Source organism: Vulpes lagopus, chromosome 15 (genome assembly GCF_018345385.1).
Source record: "Vulpes lagopus strain Blue_001 chromosome 15, ASM1834538v1, whole genome shotgun sequence".
NCBI lineage: Eukaryota > Metazoa > Chordata > Mammalia > Carnivora > Canidae > Vulpes > Vulpes lagopus.
The window spans coordinates 48,478,678-48,500,592 of NC_054838.1; the positions used below are offsets into that span (position 1 = coordinate 48,478,678).

The following is a 21,915-nucleotide window of genomic DNA, read 5'->3' on the forward strand; positions in this document are numbered from 1 at the left end:
AATTGGAAATTCTTCATTATGCAAACCTGTTTTTCCCACTTTTATTTACTTGAGTAATATTATCAATATATTTACACATTATTTCTTAAAAGTTATATTGTTACATAATACTGTTATTTAGAGCAGGGTTAACAGTAATTATGACTCAATAAATAAATGAAATAAGCCTGCTTGTCCTATTCCTCAAGAAATAGTAATTTTGGATATTCTTTAATTCCTCACAAGAATTAAACATGAGCTTAGAGCATAAACATGCAACATGTCAGCCTTAGATAAACATTTACAGATATATTTGTTTCTTGTCTACCAAGTTCTTTCTTTGTAATATCTATGTGGCAGTCAACTAAATACAGTGGAGATCTTTTGAACCAAATCGTATAGAACACCACAGTGTTGTCAATAGAGAAGTGAAAAAAGACCTCCTTACCCCACACTCTTAACATAAAATAGTGACATAATGACAAATGAGAAGGATGATGGAACTAAGGTACCAGAGAGATATTTTGGCTGAAATACTCCTTTTATATGGATCCAAATGCAATTTATGCCTCCAAATCCAATTGAAAATGCTTCTCTATTATTATCCATTTATTCTTCTCTAGACACTTTGGGAAACACTAGAAAACCACACCTGTAGTAAGACCAAACATATGTAAAGCTCAGTTTAGATTGAATTTTATTTTACAGGTGATATGATACAGGGAAAAAAATCCTAGACCCAACGTCAGGAATTTTCTGGGTCAAGTCCCAGCGCAGTCCCTGATTAGCTTTGTAACAAAAAGCCAGTCACTTGGCTTTCCTGGGCATTTAACTCATAGAGGAGTAAAGTGAATGAGTTGCAGTTGGAAAATTTCTAAGGTCCCTTCTCACTTTAGAATTGGATAAATTTCAATTAGAAGAAGAATAATGATGAGCTATCTTTATTGCATTTGCCAATGTAATCACAATTAAACATGTTCTTCTACATTTTTCTTTTCACCCTGATTTATTTTTTGAAATTAATGGGAGAGGCTATATATATATAAGAAATAATTACCAATTACATTATCTAACCAGATAAATTAATTTTAATTATTAGTGATTATGTTATATGTAAAATATTTAGATCATGCTAAATTACACTCATTTTCCTCTAATTTGTGACTTTCCTTTCCTTCACGTGCGGTCAACATTTCCTTCGTGATTGTGGACCAAAGAAACAGAACAAGAAAAATGTGATACAAAAATATCACACTTGAAACAGAAAATATATCAGACAATATATATCTTCCTAGGATTATCTGTAAACATTCATTTTGAGTGATCAGATATAGAAAGTAAAAAATATCTAAAATGAATATTGGTGGGTTTTTTCCAAGTAAACAGGTCCCTTCTCTATTTTAAAATACCAACAGAGATATTAATTGTCCTGGTAAAATTATGTTTCCTTGTTTCTGCCTCTTAGACATTATCACTCTGGTTTGGTATCATTCATTTATAGCAATATATACCTTTTATATATTTCTTAAGGTTGGGAGTTAAAAACACCTGCTGTTCCCCTCTTTTTATATATATGCTATTCTTGCCCTTAAGTAGTACAAAATTGACTCCTTAATCCGTGCCAACCCATATGGTTACGAGTCATATTAAAATTAGACTCTGGATGACATAAGGGATAAGAAACTATAGAATATAAGAAAAAGCAGAGCAAATTATCATACTGAGAAGTGAGAAAAATATTTAGTTTTAATATAATTTAGCATTCATCATTCTAGTATACTTAGAATAATTAAGAGAAATATGTAGGTACTTAAAAATATTTGTAAGCTTCAAAACTGCAAGGTGTAAAAGAAATCATCCTCCTCTTTCAATTATCTTGAACATTGATTGGGCCCTGTCTGGCTTCAAGGATACACTGGATAAAATTCCATTTTATGACACTGAAAAGTCAGAGAGAAAAAAGAAAAAGACATTCTATCCCCCAAATAATATGTTTTAGGAGAAGAAGTAAAAGTATTATAAAAGCTTTAGGGAGTTTTGAGAAGGCCTTTGGACTTGTAGGCTACTTTCTGTTGAGATGCCAGCTGAAGATTCTGGAAATAAGAGGGACAGGACAGAGCTCAGAGAGAAGGCGATCTATGGCCTGCTCTAAGTTTCAGAGGAGAGCCATTGAAGGGACCTCAGGGGTCTAGGCTGGCACAACAGAGTAAGGAAGCCACACAGACTCAGGGACTCAAGCAGGAACAGGAATCAAGTATGCCTTTGATTTGATTTAACTGCCCCAGGACCTCACCCACCAGTGGGTGAATGAATAGGGTAAATCGGAAAAGAAAGAGAGGTGTAATTTTAAGCACATTAACACTGCATAGTGTCAAGTGAATCAACCAACTCTCTGCGGGGGTGGGGGGTGAGGGGGTGGGGAGTACCAATGCTGTTGATATTTAGCATCTTGTAGGTGGCAAAATACCGCTTCATGAACTTCTTTACTTTTCAGCTAAGTGTACTGCTATCTTTTATACACAGCCATTGTTTGCTTTTTAAAGATTTTATTTATTCATGAGAGACACAGAGGGAGAGAGAGGCAGAGACACAGGCAGAGGGAGAAGCAGGCTCCCTGCAGGGAGCCCGACTTGGGACTGGATCCCAGGACTCTAGGATCACACCCTGGGCTGAAGGCAAGCGCTAAACCGCTGAGCCACCCAGCCTGCCCCACGTCATTGCTTTTTAGGTAAAGCTGTAGACAAATGTTTATGTATAGCTATCATAACATCTATGTACAATGTTATTATATACACTGCTGTTTTAAATAAAATAGCTTTCACACCGCATTGTGAGAGAGTGAGTAGATAAACATATAATCACATCCATTTAAAAAAAAATCTATTCCTTTGAAATTTAAATTAAAACATCTATAATGGAAATGTTTCTATTTCTCTTGCCCCTTTTTACTTACTCCATGTTTCACAAATCCAATAATTTGACTGATTTGAAGTGAATCCAAATTACTAAAACCACTGTTAAAAGAGTCCAAGCAATCCAATTAATACATACATAAATATTTAATCCAATTCACCCAAGTCACTTTTTTGACAATAATATGAATTAACTAAATTGGCAAATTAGTGAAGCTATTCTTAAGATATTAATTTCAGTTCAGTTTTACAAACTAAGTACTAAGTACTGTGGAGGATCAAAGTAAAAGACCCAGGCCTTGACTCCTAATAGAACATAGTTTAAGGGATACAGAGCAGGATGGGCTAGTGACCTGCTGTAGGAGTGTTATCGCCAGAGAACCATGTGGGTATGGCTGGCAGAAGGAGTTGGAATTTGAACCTAACCTGGAGAGGTAGGATCCTGCCAGATGGTGAGGAGAATAAACAGGTAGAGCAAAGACAGAGAGGCAGAAGAGTTTACAACATGTTTCAGGAGCAGTGAGGAACCACTGGCCTTGACACCACAGTGAGGGCACATAGTACACAATAAGTCAATATTTTTGAATAGTTTTTTTTTAAAAAAAGCAGCAGAGACCTTACTATTAAAGACACTGATTTTCAAGCCATGGAACTGAGGTTGTATTTGGAATGTAGCAGAGCCCATGTGATTCAGATTTGTTTTTTAGGAAGACTATTTAGACAGCTTATGTTCATTCTAGACTGCTTTAGCAATGAAGGGTTGACCATTAAAAGCTTTGGTATTAAATAACCATCTTATTATCAAATAAGGCATTTGCAATTGTGTTTGACATATTGTTTATAATGGTCAGAAGTCTGCAAGAACCTCTTAATCCTTTAGGATGTCTGGACAGCACCTGAACATGGTCAGGTAGCCCCAAAGCTGCAGTCTTAAAAGGAAAACTGTAGTGATGCATTGTTTTTCAGAGATTTGAAATTCCTAATTATTCATTACACATGTAAGCTATTTTTAATCACTATGATATGTAAAGAACAGTTACACTCAATATTATGGCAGCCTGCAATCTGCTCTGTTTTTTGGAAGAGTAAAAACTTAACCATTTGTAATCAGGATGGTCTGCTAAAGAAGAATTGCCCTTTCCACTGCAAATTTGCCAAACATTCTAAGTTGTAACTAATGGGCAACCAAGTCAAAGTGCATTATTTGAATGGTCCTTCATATGTCTGGTTATAACGATGTACCCAGGAAGGCATGGTAGGGATATTTGACCCCATTTAAAAAAATTTTTAAGATTTTATTTATTTATTCATGAGAGACAGAGAGAGAGAGAGAGAGAGAGAGAGAGGCAGAGACACAGGCAGAGGGAGGAACAGGCTCCATGCAGGGAGTCTGGTGTGGGACTTGATCCCGGGACTCCAGGATCACGGCCCTGGGCTGAAGGCAGGTGCTAAACCGCTGAGCCACCCAGGAATCCCTGACCCCATATTTTTAATGAGGAAACTGAAGTATAAGACTTTTCCAGGCCACGTGAATAATACATTAGGGTGACAAGATTAAATACAGTGTGATTTGTAAACAGCATTATTTATTGGTTCTTCTTTATAAAACCTACCTTTTCCATATTCATTGACCATATGTATCCATCCCTTGTTGATAAACTGTGGGAAACAAAAATAAAAGGATGATTTGGTTCTAATATTTAAGAAATATAAAAATAGCATAGAATATTAAATAATTCAAGAAAAATATGACTGTAAAAATGATTACTATTTATTATTATAGCCAAATATTGTTGGAGGCCAGAAAAGAAACAGACTAATGTGAATTTTTATCACTTTGGAGGAAGGCAAGTAATTAATTTAGTACCTCTTATATGCCAAGTACTCAGCTAATAGATATATACACACACACACACACACACACACATACACACACACACATAATATGTGCTATGTATATTATATATATTATAAATATCTGTTTTATATATATATATACAAACACACAATAGCTTATCAATTCCTCATAACAACTATATGAAGTAATATTATTTGAGGAGAAGGTGCTACTTGACCTAAACCTCATTAGAATAGGAAAAGAAGAAAGCGAAAGGCAACCTAAGATGGGAAAAGATATTTATCTCAGAGTTGTGAGGGATATTGGAGATTATAGAGTCTGTCTTAAGTTGATACTGCATCAGCATATATTAGTGTCTGCTGGAACATTGTTAGTGATGAGGAACTCACTCCTATGAAATAGTTCACTCCATTACCAACCAGATCTGAATGCCTAAGTGTTAGAAACTAGGAAAAACTATGATAAATTGTAAATCAAGCACGGGAATCATAGGACAACATACATGATTCATATCCATGGCTTTTGTGAAGTATTAGATGCATAAAGAGAAACCAGAATACTAATTTCTTAGTGTCATAAGGATTTTACATTAGCTGAAAGGTTCTAGCCTATGTCAGTCTTCCTATTATGGTTACTTCTGTTCCTAGCTTATCTTCTTAGGAATTAACATCTATTTCCTAAGCATTGTAAAAGTCTCAGAATAGAAGACAGTAAGTGCTCACCTGATACCAATTTCTCTCCTGATGAATCAATGTTGATGTAAAAATTAATGAAATCATCAGACACACTGCCAGAGTTTACTAAAGCACAAAGTTCTGAGGACCTCTCAAGCGCTGGCTGTGTTCCCTTCATCATATTAGCAGGTATAATCTCAGGCACTTAGTAACTAATCAGGAAGTGTATGAAACAGCAAAGGATCAGTAACTGTATCAAAGGCACACAATTTCTTCAGCTCATTCTACTCACTAGTAATATTTGTACTTTCTAGTATGTTCTCCTAGATTCTGAGCCCACCTTCTCCCTGCCTGATAAAGGAAAGGGCTTGTCCTTCCTTATCACTTGGTTACTTGCCTTCTGGATCTTTGTCTTTCTGTGAATCCCAGCATCTTGGTAATCCACCAACTTGCTGTTCTCTGCAGAGAATAGAAAGTTTTGACTGGCTCATATTTGATTTATAGCCTCTTTCCCAGTCTTTCAACTAATTTAACAAAAGAAGCTACTTTGTCATTTTAATAGGACAGAAAAATCACCAATCAAATCTTGGTCTCTAAGGAGAGAGATTATCCTCAAAGGCTTTAGAATTTTCAGACTGTTCTAGGAAAATGTACTACATCCATTCTTCCTGTTGTGTTAAAGAAAATTCTTCCACCCACTCACTAACTTCTCAGAGTAGTAGTTCCCATAGCAACAAGGAAAGCCCATCTTTTTTAGTGGATATATATGTTTCATGTAGTCCTATGAACATGAACAAAATATGCCATTAAAATATATTATCCTATAATATTTTATATATTCATGAAATAAGCTAACTGGACTCCCTAAAAGCAAGAAGCTAATATGCTGTAACATGTGGTTTTATTTTTTATTACTTTGCACTATGGATGTTCACAGAATGGCCACTCGGGAGATCTTTGCTGAATGAAAAAATAATTTGATGTAAAGTATTATTTTCTCAGCTTAGCCAACTATTTGATTCAGAGATTTTAATATAGTTAAAAACTGCATAAAACGCTGTTAAATCTTGTTATTAAAATAGAATGGTTTATTTCCTTGCTCTTCACTTTTGACACAAAATTGGATGTGCACTTAAGCAAAATTGGAAGTGAATGAAAGGGGACTTGCTTAGGTGACCTCTAAAACAGTTGTTTTTGGAAAACCCTCCTTAGTTCTTGAAGATGTCATCTGAGTAATCTGAGTAATCTGTGTGTAGTAATACCAGTAGGATCACAACTGAGTAAAATAAGTCGTTATTAGATTGGGACAGGGAATAGTTTTAGAGTCAGTATCTATTGATTACTCATCAATGTACAGTTGCAGGACAACTGATAGAAATTTAGAGTAATAATGAATAGATACAATGGAAGTTCTGAAATGAAACTCAAAATATTTAATTTTGTGTGAAAATTTACATTAGATGCCTGTTAAGCATATTAAAAAACTAGTAAGTCTAAGTAATTTATTATTGAAAATAGAATTAGGTGAGAATCCATTATAATAATCATCACTGAAATAAATTAGACAATGATCAAAGTTAAAATCGATGACATAGTTTTAAAAACCAATTGGGGTCTATCAATGATCACATTTCCAAAGAAATAGGTACATTATTCCAGATTAAATTGATGCTTTAGTTGGATTAAAAACAACCAACCCACGTTTACATGGGATGGAAAAATAATTTTGGAGAAAAACAAAACTTCCAAGAGGAAAAAATTATGGAGTCCTAGACAGGTAAGCACTTCTTAATCTCTTAACCTCTGAAGATAGTAAACTAATAGCATATTTAATTTCTGAGATTTACAATCCAGGAAAGCAAATTCTACTAAGAGGTAAGGAGCGTTTTCTAATTCTCATTCTCCTCTTTCCCAGTCCAACAACCTGAAACATCCCAAAGCTCTGATGAGAATCTCTAGAAAGTATGGTATTTTATCCCCTCAGATCACAGAACACAGGCTGTTGACCAGATTTTTCCTGGCATAGCCTACACGAAAATTGCCTTTCTTTTTTTCTGTCCTCTCTCTCAGAAAAACAATAACAAAAAAGTAAACTTGTAGTTCACTAAAAAACATTGAGGAGAAACTAGTAAATTTTCATATCACCCATATGCTAGCTACATACATGTATCATAAAGCTAAAACAGGTGTCAAAAATGGACTTTTAAATGAACAAAAAAGCTCTGTATCTTCATCATAATACCGCACTCAGAAAGTTTGTTTTTGTGGACTATATTTAAATGAACAAAATGAGGCCTCTGGATTTGGATGGCTAAAAAGTAAACAGAGTTGGATAGTCAACATCTATTCATTATTACCCTAAATTTCTATCAGTTGTCCTGCAACTGTACATTGATGAGTAATCAATAGATACTGACTCTAAAACTATTCCCTGTCCCAATCTAATAACGACTTATTTTACTCAGTTGTGATCCTACTGGTATTACTACACACAGATTACTCAGATTACTCAGATGACATCTTCAAGAACTAAGGAGGGTTTTCCAAAAACAACTGTTTTAGAGGTCACCAATCCCACTAATTCAACTAATCCACTAATCCAACTAAATCCACTAATCCACTAATCCAACTAAAGCATCAATTTAATCTGGAATAACATACCTATTTCTTTGGAAATGTGATCATTGATAGACCCCAATTGGTTTTTAAAACTATGTCATCGATTTTAACTTTGATCATTGTCTAATTTATTTCAGTGATGATTATTATAATGGATTCTCACCTAATTCTATTTTCAATAATAAATTACTTAGGCTTACTAGTTTTTTAATATGCTTAACAAGCATCTAATGTAAATTTTCACACAAAATTAAACAAATATTTTGAGTTTCATTTCAGAATTTCCATTGTATCTATTCATTATTACTCTAAATTTCTATCAGTTGTCCTGCAACTGTACATTGATGAGTAATCAATAGATACTGACTCTAAAACTATTCCCTGTCCCAATCTAATAACGACTTATTTTATAACACAGCAAATACCTTTATAAATTATAGATTTATGAAACAAATAAGTAAATAAAAATATCTTTAAATCATAAAGCTGTAAAACTTTCTATATATATTATATATTCATCAAGTTACTGAAATGAGTACCTATATAATCATCAAAGCCTATTACTCTTCTTTTTTCTCAATACTCCAATTTTACATACAGTGTTTGTTTTTATTTATTTAAAAGGTTATTATTCAAATATTGACAATTTCTTAAAATACCTCTGTCTTCCTCTTGTTTTCTTGTGTTTCTCTCTCATTAATCATACCGATTTGTGGGCGCTCAAATGAGTTGCACTAGGAAGGGTAACTAATTGTGTCCATTTTAACTGAAGATACCATAAGGCCATTGTGGCAGAAATCATGGTCTATTGCCCAGAGTCTTCTTTCAAAATTTAGGTACTCCTTTTCTAAGCCATTGAAACTATTGGTGGTTACTAGCTCTCACCTGAGTTCCTCTCTGGGAACTGCCCTGAGCCAAAAAGTGTTTTGACCCAAGTTATGCTCCAGCTCTCTAGTCCATGCCCAAGAGTAGGGATGATGAATACTTAGGGATGGTTATAAAAGAAAAACTGAAACCTTTGCTATGAATGAATTATTGTTAAACACCCGCTCTGCTCAATTCTACTTTCTTCATTTTTTGCACAATTTTTTAAAAAGATTTTATGTATTTAGTTGAGAGAGAGAGAGCAAGCACAAGTGAGTGGAGGGTCAGAGGCAGAGGGAGAAGTAGACTCTCCATTGAGCAGGGAGCCCAACCAGAGGCTCCATTCTGGGACCCAGCAACCATGTTAACAGAGCCACCCAGAAGCCCCCCATTTTTTTTCTTTTTCTTTTTTAAGTGCTATACAGATTCAAGGTAGGGAGGGATGGATGTTGATGATGGCGATGATTTTGTACTTTAATTTGGACATATCTGTCATTTGGATGTTAAGTTCCTAGAAGAGTGTTGCTTGTTTGTTACCAAACAACTTTTATTATTTTGTAAGATTTTTCTTTTTTTTTCTTCTTTTGTAAGATTTTTCTTTATTTACCTGGGATAGAGTGAGCAAGAGAGAAAATGAGTCAAGGAAGAGGAAGAAGGAGAAGGAGAAGGAGAAGCAGTCTCTCCACTGAGCAGGGAGCCCACATGACGCTGGATCCCAGGACTCCTTAATGGAGTCTCCATCTGTTTCTCTGAAACTTGACACAGCTAATGGCAAAGGCCACCACTGGGAAAGCACTTGGGCACAGAGATTAATAATAATAACAATTATAATGGCTTTCATCCACTGAATGCCTACAAGACACCTGGCAACATGCTAAAATTTTCAAATGTTATTTCATTTACTTCTCACAAATACCCTATGATGTAGGAACTGGTTTTGTTTTTATTTTTTTATTTTTTATTTTTTTAATAATAAATTTATTTTTTATTGGTGTTCAATTTGCCAACATACAGAATAACACCCAGTGCTCATCCCATCAAGTGCCCCCCTCAGTGCCCGCCACCCAGTCACCCCCACCCCCCGCCCTCCTCCCCTTCCACCCCCCCTAGTTAGTTTCCCAGAGTTAGGAGTCTCTCATGTTCTGTCTCCCTTTCTGATATTTCCTACCCATTTCTTCTCCCTTCCCTTATACTCCCTTTCACTATTATTTATATTCCCCAAATGAATGAGACCATATAATGTTTGTCCTTCTCTAATTGACTTATTTCACTCAGCATAATACCCTCCAGTTCCATCCACGTCGAAGCAAATGGTGGGTATTTGTCGTTTCTAATGGCTGAGAAATATTCCATTGTGTACATAAACCACATCTTCTTTATCCATTGATCTTCCGATGGACACCGAGGCTCCTTCCACAGTTTGGCTATTGTGGACATTGCTGCTATAAACACCAGGGTGTTTTTATTTGGGTTTTTGTTTTTCACAAAAGAAAAGAGAGATAGTATTTTAAATTTCCTATTTTTTCAGTAAGTTTACTATTAAATTATCATAAATATCCATCCGATTTAAAATTTGTGAGTCAACTATTCTCATTGCTGGGAAGATTTTCATATATTCATCTAAAATCACTCACTCCTATAAAGTTTATACAATGGTTATGTGGTTACATTTATACTATGCAAGTTTTTTTTTTCTAATATTTGTAAACTTTACTATCATGAGCCATCTCCGGTCACTTTGTGAAAAATATGTTTCTGTTGGGTATATTTTTAAAGGTAAACCTATAAAACAGATTTTTCAATGTTAATTAATCATTTTAGAATAAAATTGAAACAGTTTTTTATCCAATTAAGACCTAGGCTAAAATACGTAATAGATTTTTACATCATGAAGAGAACTTTTACCCTTTCTCTTTTATATGTATTATTTCATTCAATTCACGGAACAGCATTGTGAATCAGGCAAGAGGTGTATGAATAAAGCCGTTGAGCCCCAGGAAGGAAGAAAGATAAAGGGCCTCACTACTGAGGTTCTGGGCAACATAGGCACATTTATGACACAGCCACCATTATCATTCAAGCTTCTTTGAGTTTTTAAACTTTATTGCCATGAATGCTGTTTCAAATATGGTTTGATGTTTCGAAACAAAGATATGAAGAATAGGGCAGCCCAGGTGGCTCAGTAGTTTAGTGCCACCTTCAGCCCAGGGCCTGATCCTGGAGACCTAAGATCGAGTCCCACATCGGGCTCCCTGCATGGAGCCTGCTTCTCCCTCTGCCTGTGTCCTCTGCCTCTCTATCTCTGTGCCTCATGAATAAGTAAATAAAATCTTAAAAAAAAAAAAACAACAAAGATATGAAGAATGAAAACTATCTGTAATTCTTCACTATGGCATTTTGAAAATTGAAGACATAAAGAGATTATTTCTTCTCTAAAGTTTTACCACTTTAGCTGGGCAACTCAGCCTATTTCTACCTTACTTATTTGATCACTATTAAAACATTAAAATCATATGTTTTGTAGATCAGACCTCCAAACTGTAAAAAAAAAAAAAAAATCCTCTCACAATGTTACTGAGATTGAATTGAAAAACATCTTGAAATACCCTCCCTTACTGCCTCTTCAGATGTTCTGTGGGTGTGCTTTCCCATTAATTAAAGCTCACTCTTCTGGCTTCTGTAATTGAATCATTTTATTGTGCATGAATTCATTTTTATCAACTTCTCTTTTTAATCCTTTGAACATTCTCTCAAAATGGATATGAGATGAATTATGTTCCATTGCTTTTACTGCTGAAGATGAGGTAAAGAATGAGAATACAAGGGTTACAACCATTGTTCTGCAGAAAATATCTTAGATACTGTATAAATATTTGTAGAGTTTCTAAAGGAATTGGCAAAGGTAGGAGTAGATGAACTAAAAAACCAGCCATTGAGAGTAGGCCACTTAGAAACAGATGTCAACCATACTATTTAAATACTATCTAAATCTAAATCCTTTATATTTTTGTTAACAGAGGAAAGTTTCTTTTATTTTTTTTAAGATTTTATTTATTTATTCGTGAGAGACACAGAGAGAGACAGAGAGAGAGAGAGAGAGAGGCAGAGACACAGGCAGAGGGAGAAGCAAGCTCCATGCAGGGAGCCTGATGTGGGACGCGATCCGGGGTCTCCAGGATCATGCCCTGAGCCAAAGACAGATGCTCAACCACTGAGCCACCCAGGCATCCAAACAGAGGAAAGTTTCTAACTTCTATTAACGTTATAACGAATGTCAGTGATCAATGGTTTTATACATTTTGCTTCATATGAAAATTTAAATATTTTTGATACTGTGCTAAAAGTAATTGTTATTATTATTATTATTTGAAATAATAGCCACAGCAGTTGGTAATGAAGGAGAAATACACAATGGATTCTAGTTATCAAGTTGAAGCAATGATGATATATTTTATAAGTTTGTTGTTATTTTTAAAAATTACTCTACATGTATATATGTATCCAAGGGATAGAATTTAACCTGCATAGTGATGAAGTGCATAGTATAATAAGGCCCTTGATATTAGAATTTTTAGCTTGTAGGAATAATATATTACACAAGATTATTGTTTTTAGTTTTTGAAAGCCTTAGTAAATAAAAGACTGCAAAATAAAGGTAGAATTTCAACGATGTCTTGAAAATAACAGGCCTCTGAAAAACTAACTCTTTGAAAATAACTTTGAGAAATAATATGAATCAGTCTAAAACATAATACTTACATATCAATAGTGTTTCAAAGTGTAAACTGAACCATGTTTGCTTATTAAAAAATCCTAAACTTTATGTGGTATTAAAGAATAAAGACAGTTTCCCTTTCTGCATCATTTTGTATTAAATTCTAAAGCATACTTAAGTATTATGATGTGAAAAAAAAAAGTATTATGATGTGTTTAGCTTTTAGCTTTTCAAAATCCTCTAGATTCTTTCATGGACTATTTTTATCATATTACAATACAAAAGTGAACTTTACAAGCCTAGAATTAATAACTCAGTAGGTAGCTTCTCAAATATTTTTTTCTATCTTGTAAAAGGAGGAAGAAGAAATTTTGAGATAACTATTGGGCTATTATTATTCACTACCTTTCTTTGTTTGGTATTCCTCACATAAAAGAAATGGAAAAGATCAACCTAGAGAATTTGGAAATCACAACACCTTTATCTCTAACAAAGAATTAATGATTTTATAGAGTATTTTATCAGTCACTGTTTGGAGGAATAAGACTTTTAATATAAAGTCTTTGACAGCCCTTCCTGCCCAGTTATCAGTCCTTTTTCTACAGTGGATTCCACAGAGGCAAGAATTTGGGCAGACATCCTCAAATGGGAAGGAGGAGGGAAGAAGCCGTATCAAGATCTCTAACAGTAGATGAATTTTGAATTTATCTTAATCCCACAAAGACTTATTAAGCACCTCTACACTAGGCACCTGTCTAGGAACTGAGGGCTCTGTAGTAATCGATAACAAAGATATAGAACAATATGAATACAACTGAGATAGAGCACTGCCTTTGTGGAGAATAGAGTCTTAACAGAGGAGCAGGCATATAAACTGACATATGGCAAGAGCAATGGAAGAAGTATGTTTAGGGAATTCAATCCAAGTTACAAATCGTCCAACCTGTGAAAGCAAAGGAGACTTTTCAAACTAAATAAAACCTGAGCCTAGTCTTTTTTTGAAGATTTTATTTATTTATTTCAGAGACACAGAGAGAGAGAGAGAGAGAGAGAACATAGTAGAAGGGGGAGGGGCCGAGGGAGAAGGAGAAGGAGAAGCAGGCTCCCTGATGATCAGGGAGCCCCACCTAGTCTTACAGGAGAATAAGTATTGCAAGTGATGCCTGGAAAAGAAACAGAAGGGAAGGCATTCCATGTAGGGACTGAGCATGAGGAAAATATGAAAGATACTGAGATTCTGTATACCAAATTCCAATAACGAATGGTGATCTTATAGTTAAAGCAAACCTCATCTAATATATTACTATAGAAATCGCATTGTAAAGAAAGCTGCTCATATCACCTTTGAGAGTTATGTAAATGGCCATAATCATTCTTGTTCAATTAAAGCAAGTTACATTCCTAGTAAAAAATTTTTTTTAAAAAGCCATATTTTTCCAAATTAAATCCAGGGATAAATTGTATGTTTCTTAGCATAAGTATGTGTGTTTTGTATAAATTTACATATTGCATGAAGTTTTTTATGGAGTATATGAAAAAGAAATTAATTATTGCAATGTTGAGATTCAATATTCAGGGTCATTGAAATAATTCCTGAGAAGCAGTATGTGATTCTTTAAGGAAGCTGCTTGTTATTTTAGAGACAATTATAAAAGCATGAAACAGTTAAGGAAAAAGGCTAAAATCAGAATTTCTGCTTCCACTCACATCTATTCCTTTACTAAATCATATATATTTGTAAGGACAGGAATCACATCTATTTTGCTAACCATTTTGAGCACCTGGTATCATGCCTGAGATTATTTGCTAAATAAAGTATTTGTTAGTTTAGTTATTATATAAACAAATATAATTTTATACTCATAATGACTTTCTTATTTCCCTGCTCATCTGTTAAACTACCATACCAAAGATAAAAGGAATATACCAGTACCAGCACAAATTTTAGTACATTTTTTTCACTTTTCAAAAATGTAATGGTTACGGGCAATATGTATAGCACTACATTAGGACAGGAAACATATGGTTGAGTAAAGTGTGATCTTTTTCTTCTAGAACTCTTAGTCAAGACAGATTTTTAAATAACTATTTAATGTGATAAGTGTTATAGACTAGGACATTGTACTATTGGGAGAAGTAAACTCTAAAAGGGAAATTTGAATTAATAGCCAAGTATATCATTGGCAGAAAGACTTAGTTAATGTCCAATTGAATTTATTACTAAGTTCATTACTAAAGGTCATTCAATCAACTAGTATAAGGTAAGGTAATAATCTAACTGGTAATTTTTAAATTATCTAAAATCAAACTTTTTCTCATCAGATAGTTTATACATCTGCAAAACCAAAGAATTGTCTTTTTTTTTTTTTAGATTTTTTAAATTTATTTATTCATTCATGAGAGACAGAGAGAGGGAGAGAGAGAGGCAGAGACACAGGCAGAGGAAGAAGCAGGCTCCACACACGGAGTCCAATGTGGGACTCGATCTCGAGACTCCAGGATCACTCCCTGGGCTGAAGGCAGGGGCTAAATCGCCAAGCCACCCAGGGATCACCAAGAATTAACAGTCTTGAAGCAAAATTACCTAAAATCATTTGCAATGCATTGACATGTGAAGATATAACATTGTACTAAAGAATTCAAGTATTTCATATTAAGAAGCCTAACTGAAACTATAAAATACCATTTATCCTTTTTAACTACTAATAGCTCCCCAAATAAAACATACAAATTTGTTTTAAAATACTTATTAAATATAGCGATAGTATTTTACACAAGTATTTCTTAAATCTGCAGTCTAATTGTCATTATCCATCATTTAAGTAATAAGGAATACTGAAGTAAGAGAACTGTAACATGCTTTGTTCATTGTCCATCACATCTGCAATGATTCTGAATAGGCTACTGCAATGTCTTTAGTGTTTAAAATAAGTTTAGCTAGTGTTAGAGATAAAAGCATTTCAATAAGATGATTCTATTTGTCTTTAAAAATAACCAGGTAAGGGATGCCTGGGTGGCTCAGCAGTTGGGCGCCTGCCCTTGGTTAAGGCCGTGGTCTTGGCATCAAGTCCCACATCGGGCTTCCTGCGAGAAGCCTGCTTCTCCCTCTGCCTGTGTCTCTGTCTCTCTCTCAGTCTGTGTCTCTCTTATAAATAAATTTTAAAAAAAAGAATAACCAGATAAAATATATTAAAAATCACTTTTTCTTAGCCAACATTTTTTTGGGGAGTGGGAGTTGGGGGGACGCATTTCCCTGATTGCTGTTTCCAGCCCCTTGTAGTCTCATACCAAAATTCTGACTAGAATAATCCGTTGATCTGTTTATTGTTATATTTAGATGTTGAGATGTTGAGATCTTTAGAAAATATTTCACAGTTTAAAAATCAGTGAATACTTTTTGTACACATGTCTTTTTGTTTCCTATGAATGACTAGAGGGAAGTAATTAAGGAGTAATTATCCCAAGGAGTAATTATCCTATATCCTAATATATAGATGTGAGCATTAAATAAATATAGTTTGTATTAGTTTTTGCTGCAAAACAAAACTTAGTGGCTTCAAACCATCATTTATTTAGCTCATGATTTTTAGATTAGAAATTTGGGGTGAGCTTCTGGTCTCAGTAAGACTGATTCATGTACCTGTAGTCAGTTGCTAGTCAATTTTGCAGCACTAATGTTAATGAGTAGCCAGGGTAACAGGGACAAGTGGGCCTCATGTTTCTTATCCAACAAGCTAGGCTAGGCTCATCACATAGAGGTTCCAAGATCCAAGAGCAGAAGCATCATGATCCCTTAGGCCTAGGCTCAGGATTTGTTCAATGTCACTTCCTCACATTCTATTAAAAGGCCATACCAGATTCAACGGTAAGGAAGTAGACCCCTGCTGGGAAGAACTGCAGAGTGTTACAGGCATTTTTGTGATCTACCACAATCTGTCCTCTGGCCACGATTTTTTTTACATTTCCTCAACTTGCAAACATTTTCCCAGGATCCACAAAAGTCTCATTCTATTACAGTTCCAATTTCTGTTTTGTTAGCTTTTGCTGCAAAAAGAATTTCACAAAATTTGTGACCCAATTATATGGATCAGTAATTTGAGCTGGGTTTGGTTGTTTGTTCTGTTCTCACTTGGTCTTATATATGGATCTGCAGGCAGCTATCAAATTAACTAAGAGTTGCTTGGGGGGAAGGCAGCTAGGATGGCACGTCTATGCTCCAAGTGGTCTCTCACCCTATAGCAGGCCAGCCCAGGTTATGCCACATGGTTGTTACAGATTCCAAAATAAAAAACTCCAATGCACATACACATTGAAAGCATCTGTTTTTTCCATGTTTGCTAATGTCTCTTGACTAATGCAAGTCACTGGACAAGGGACAGTGAGTATGGGAGGGGTTGCCCAGGGGTCTGGATCCAAGAAGGCATGAAACACTTTGGGGCCATTACTGCAACAGTCTACCACACGGTCTACACAATTATCAGGGCCAAATGCTCCTTAACTTCAACTTACGATATCATTTTCAAGAGAAAACTAGAAGCTAGATTATACATGTAGTGTTATATAGGGGAAAAAATTGAGCATTAGGAAATATAATCATTTACACAATACTAAAATAACATATGCTATCACTACCAATACAAACAATATCAACTGCTCTGACTATGTAGTCAATATCTGAATTGATCCTTTTTACTGAATTAAGCCAAAGTGCTTGATCTGGTTATACAAAGTCATTTTCTATTTTATATGGCTTATGTTCTCCTTTTTAAAATATTAAGAAATTTTAACATCTTACTTGTTAATAGAAAATTGGCAGCAGTAAAAAAAAAAATTAACAGAGAAATGTTGTTTAATTAAAAATGAATTAATTGGTATTTCAGAAAAATAGCATATTCTGAAGATAAGTATATTTGCTACCTTATCTATCCTAAAATAATCTATGTTAAATGTCTCTTCCAAAAATTTGTTGCAGTGACTTTTGTGCTTTAGTAATATTTTGATAAGAACAAAAGCAGATGCTATTAATGAATGCTGAAAAGATTATGAATATGTCTAAAAAGAGGAACATGCTGAATATTCCATACCCAAAATAAATTCACAGGCCATTTTAGCCAACATTTCCAGTTGCTTCCCATTAATGAATGGTTGGTATCATAGTTTTTGTTATCACTGATTTTGCTACAGCTTAAACTGTTGAAGAGAATGAAAATATTTATAAAACTGCTCACAATCTAGAATTAAATGAAGAGCTTATCCTATAAAGCTGTGATAACAGTAGACTAAGAAAAACAGTAGAAGTGAAAAAATTAACTAGTTCAATTTCATATCACTTTCAAATTCTACATTCAATGATTGTTTCACATGAAATATATCCACATGGAACTTCCAAAATATATTTGAAGATAAAAACAAAGATGACTAAGGAATATTAAGATGTGCAAAATTTGACAAAGTTTATAATTAGTATAGTGCACATTAGGCAGTTTTGTTGAAGTTTGGACTCAAACTACGTCCATCTATGAACATAATGGCAGAAAATTAATTTTCCATGAGGTTGATTTTTATCTGGTAACACCAAAGAATACCACAAATACCATCAAAGTTCTTCAGAAAATCCTCCAAAAATTTCTTATTTAGTAATGATTATAATTTAAATATATGAAATCAAAAAGACTTGAAGAATCAATTTAATTGGATGACTTAATATACTAGAAGATAATTCAAAAATTGTTTATGTATGAGTCTATATAAAAATCCAGTGTGTAACAAAAATAAATTTAAAGAAATACAACTAAATATTTCTAGGTGGTTGACACATAGTAAACGTTCTTGTCCAAACCAAAAATAAAGATTAACTCTACCAGACTAGAACACCCCAGTGACATCAAGCTCTAGTCAAATCTGAAGATCTAAAAAACCGTTTTAAAAAAACAGACATTGAGGTCTCATCTAGCATCATAAGTTTTACATTTATTATGTCATCGATGTTACTCACCAGGAGTTCTTAATGTTAAAAAGCAAGGTAACATGCTTTTGAGGTTTGAGTGCAGTTGCCAGCATTTACACAATTATGCTAGATTGAGCGGAATGGAAAGAAGATAATAGAAAACAACATTAAAGCAGGTTCCCCAAGATTAACTAAAATATGAACTTTTCAAAAACACTTTAAAAGAGTATATGGAGAACAATTTATCACATGAAGACAAACATAATGCATCTATAGATGTTAACATACAACCGTAGTGTAGAGCAGCCTGACATTTAACAAAGTAAAATATGAAGACTCTGTTAACAAATACTTCAAGAAGATCATTTCAAAGAAGCAAAATCATAGACTAAGTTCTAAATGACCACCTGTAGTTATAAACAGAAAGATACTCTTCATTAGGACATAGTGTAGGAATTGCTATGTTCATGCATGGATCATTTTAGCCACACAAGCTAATTAGTTTATAATATCTGCAATTGATAAAACACTTAGCTTGGCGCTTCTCCATGGTAACCATATCTTCCAGCTCTAAATCAAAGTCAGTTTTTCATATTTTCACTAAAATGAAGATAGATTTTTCCACTTATGTATAAAATACAATCTTCTTATAGATCGTATGAACACGGTGAAAGTAGGAAAAAGAATAAAAATCTCTGGAAATCACACTACCTTAAGATAATCACCATTAATTTTTGTGATCATGTTTTCATTCATGTCTTCAAGCATACATAGACACATGTTACACAAGTGAGATCATATCATACATACTGCTTTTATGATACGTGTATATTCCCCCCTACTTTTCTCCTCCCATAAGCAGCATTTACCATACCTAGTTAAGCTTGCTAATATCCTAATATTATACTTTTTCTATTTTCCTCTGTCCTACTGTAATCTTATAAATATCATATATGTATAAGTATATTTTTATATTTTTAAGTTGAAACATATTTTAAATACTTTTTTTGTGTCTCATTACCCTTATTAAAAAATGTTGAAAATTCTTCATATTACTGATATATTTCTAACTCATTCTTTTCAATAGACATATAATAGTCCATGGTATGACTATACTTCAATTTATTTAAGTATTTCCCTATTAAAAAATACTAACTTTGTTTTCTACTTTGAGACAATTAAGAAGCATGGTATAGAAAACATCTCTAAACCTCTGTATCTATGTGTATTAACAATTTCCTTTCTTCGGCATAGATTTCCAGGAATGGGTTGCAGAGTAAAGGAATAAATTATTTTTATTTTAAATAGATACTGCCAGAATTTTCATGGAAATGATAGAGTATCAAATTATGCTACTTACCGACATCATTATATGATAAGAGATTACTAGATCAGGTTGGGAAGGGGGGGTCATGAGTTTTTGATGTGCGTTGAGCTCTGTCTATTTAGCTGCATTATGTTGGGTGAGACATGTCGCCTCTCTGAGTCCTCATCTTCAAAATGAAAAGGTTAGAGTCAATGACTCCTAATGTTCTCTGTAATTTTAAAATTCTGTGATTTTCAAAGGCTAAAATCAGAAAAACTCTCCAGATATGGAATCCAGTAACAATAAAATCATTTTTAAAATTTAAATGAACACTATTTTTTCAGGAGGGAACATTATAGCTCCACATTTTTTCTCTATTTAATATTGCATACCTGCTTGATTAATGAAAGATAACTCAAAGTCTCTTGATGTACTTAGAATTAGAAAATTCTCTATGCTGAAGAAGTTCCAAACTGGAAAAATAGTCTTAAATCAGAATTCTTCCCTATGGCTAAGAATATATTTATATACATAATACCTTGATAAATACTAAAAGTTTCTTTTAAAACTAAATAAAAATTTCCTCTAATAGCAACAATAAGCTTAGAAAATGGAATAATGTCCTTTTTTTCTGGGGAAGAGATCTGCATGCTTTATTTTTATAGCCAGCATAAACACAACAGACAGACACACACATGAATTCCACATATAATGAAAAAGTCAAGCCCTACTAATGTGAAATCTTAGGACAAAATACATATGCATATATGATTATTGGTGTTGCCATCAATTCAAAGATGTGCAGCTTTGAAGAGTCCTGTAAATAGTCCTTGAAATAATCAGAGGCTGTATTACATAGTTAAAAAAGAGTGATACGTAGTAGAATATGATTATTTCTAAGATTTTGAGTAAACTCTGATTTTTTATACATTAAAGAATTGGTGAATTATCATTCATAAAATTGCAAAGCCTTGTTATTTAATGAGTTTTCTGTGATCAAATGTCTTGACTAGCTTTCAAAATGTCAGTTGAATTTGACTAAGAGTCCTTGACCTTGAACTTTTCATAGTTGGCTTTTGATTGACACATTTTTTCAATTTGACCTTTTGTTTTAACGAACTATTCTGTTTGAATCTTCATTGGAAGTTTGCTGTTGCGGCTCACAATCTAAGAAATAGTTTGAATAGTTAGTCTTTTCTGACATTGATGTGTTTGAATTCCCTAAATTCTAAGTATTTTTTGTGTTGATAAGAATCTTGATGACTGTGAAAGACAGTGCTTAAATTGATGCTATGACCCAGATTGCCTTATTGTACAGTGAAGTACTTTTTCAATCAGAAACTTGTTCCTAAACATTAGTAACTATCAAATTAGGATGGGAAAATAATAGTATTTGTTCACAAAGCCAACAGTTGAAATAATACAGATACTTGTCGAAGATTGTATATGTTAAAATATTTACTAATATTGCAAATAAAATGTGAATACCTGAAAAACTTGAATTTTGAAAGAAAACTTGAAACAGTTATACTTAACTGGCAAATTCATCTTTAGAAATTCTTATATAGGGGCACCTGGGCGGCCCAGTGGTTGAGGTCCTAGGATTGAGTCTTGTGTCAGGGTCCCAGTAGAGAACCTGCTTCTCCTTCTGCCTATGTCTCTGCCACTCTCTGTGTCTCCCATGAATAAATAAATATTTTTTTAAAAAAGAAATTCTTACATAAAATTAATTATTCCATTTGGACCTTTTTTTTTTTTTTTTGCTAAAAGTTTAGGTAGAAAAGTTTCTCTGCTATTCTTGCTCATTTTTCTTTCAAACTGTCAACACATTCCGTAGCAATGATTCTATAGCAGACCAGATTTTTTCCATTTATGTGAAGAGGCTTCGATGTACCAGACACTGTGATAGACTCTGGGTATGATAGTGAACTGAATATCATCGTTATTTATCATCTTTATTTATAAAAATAAATTCCAATTATGATTGATACAAGACCAAAATATAGTTAAAAATGCCTTTAAATGATATACTCAGTGGAGA

At 33.8% G+C, this 21,915-nt stretch overlaps 1 protein-coding gene across 1 annotated transcript in view; it reads left to right on the forward strand.

Moving 5' to 3' along the window:
• CNTN5 (contactin 5) overlaps window positions 1-21,915 on the forward strand; it is a 497,758-nt gene that overhangs the window by 350,516 nt on the left and 125,327 nt on the right. The gene's annotated exons all lie outside the window — the stretch shown is intronic.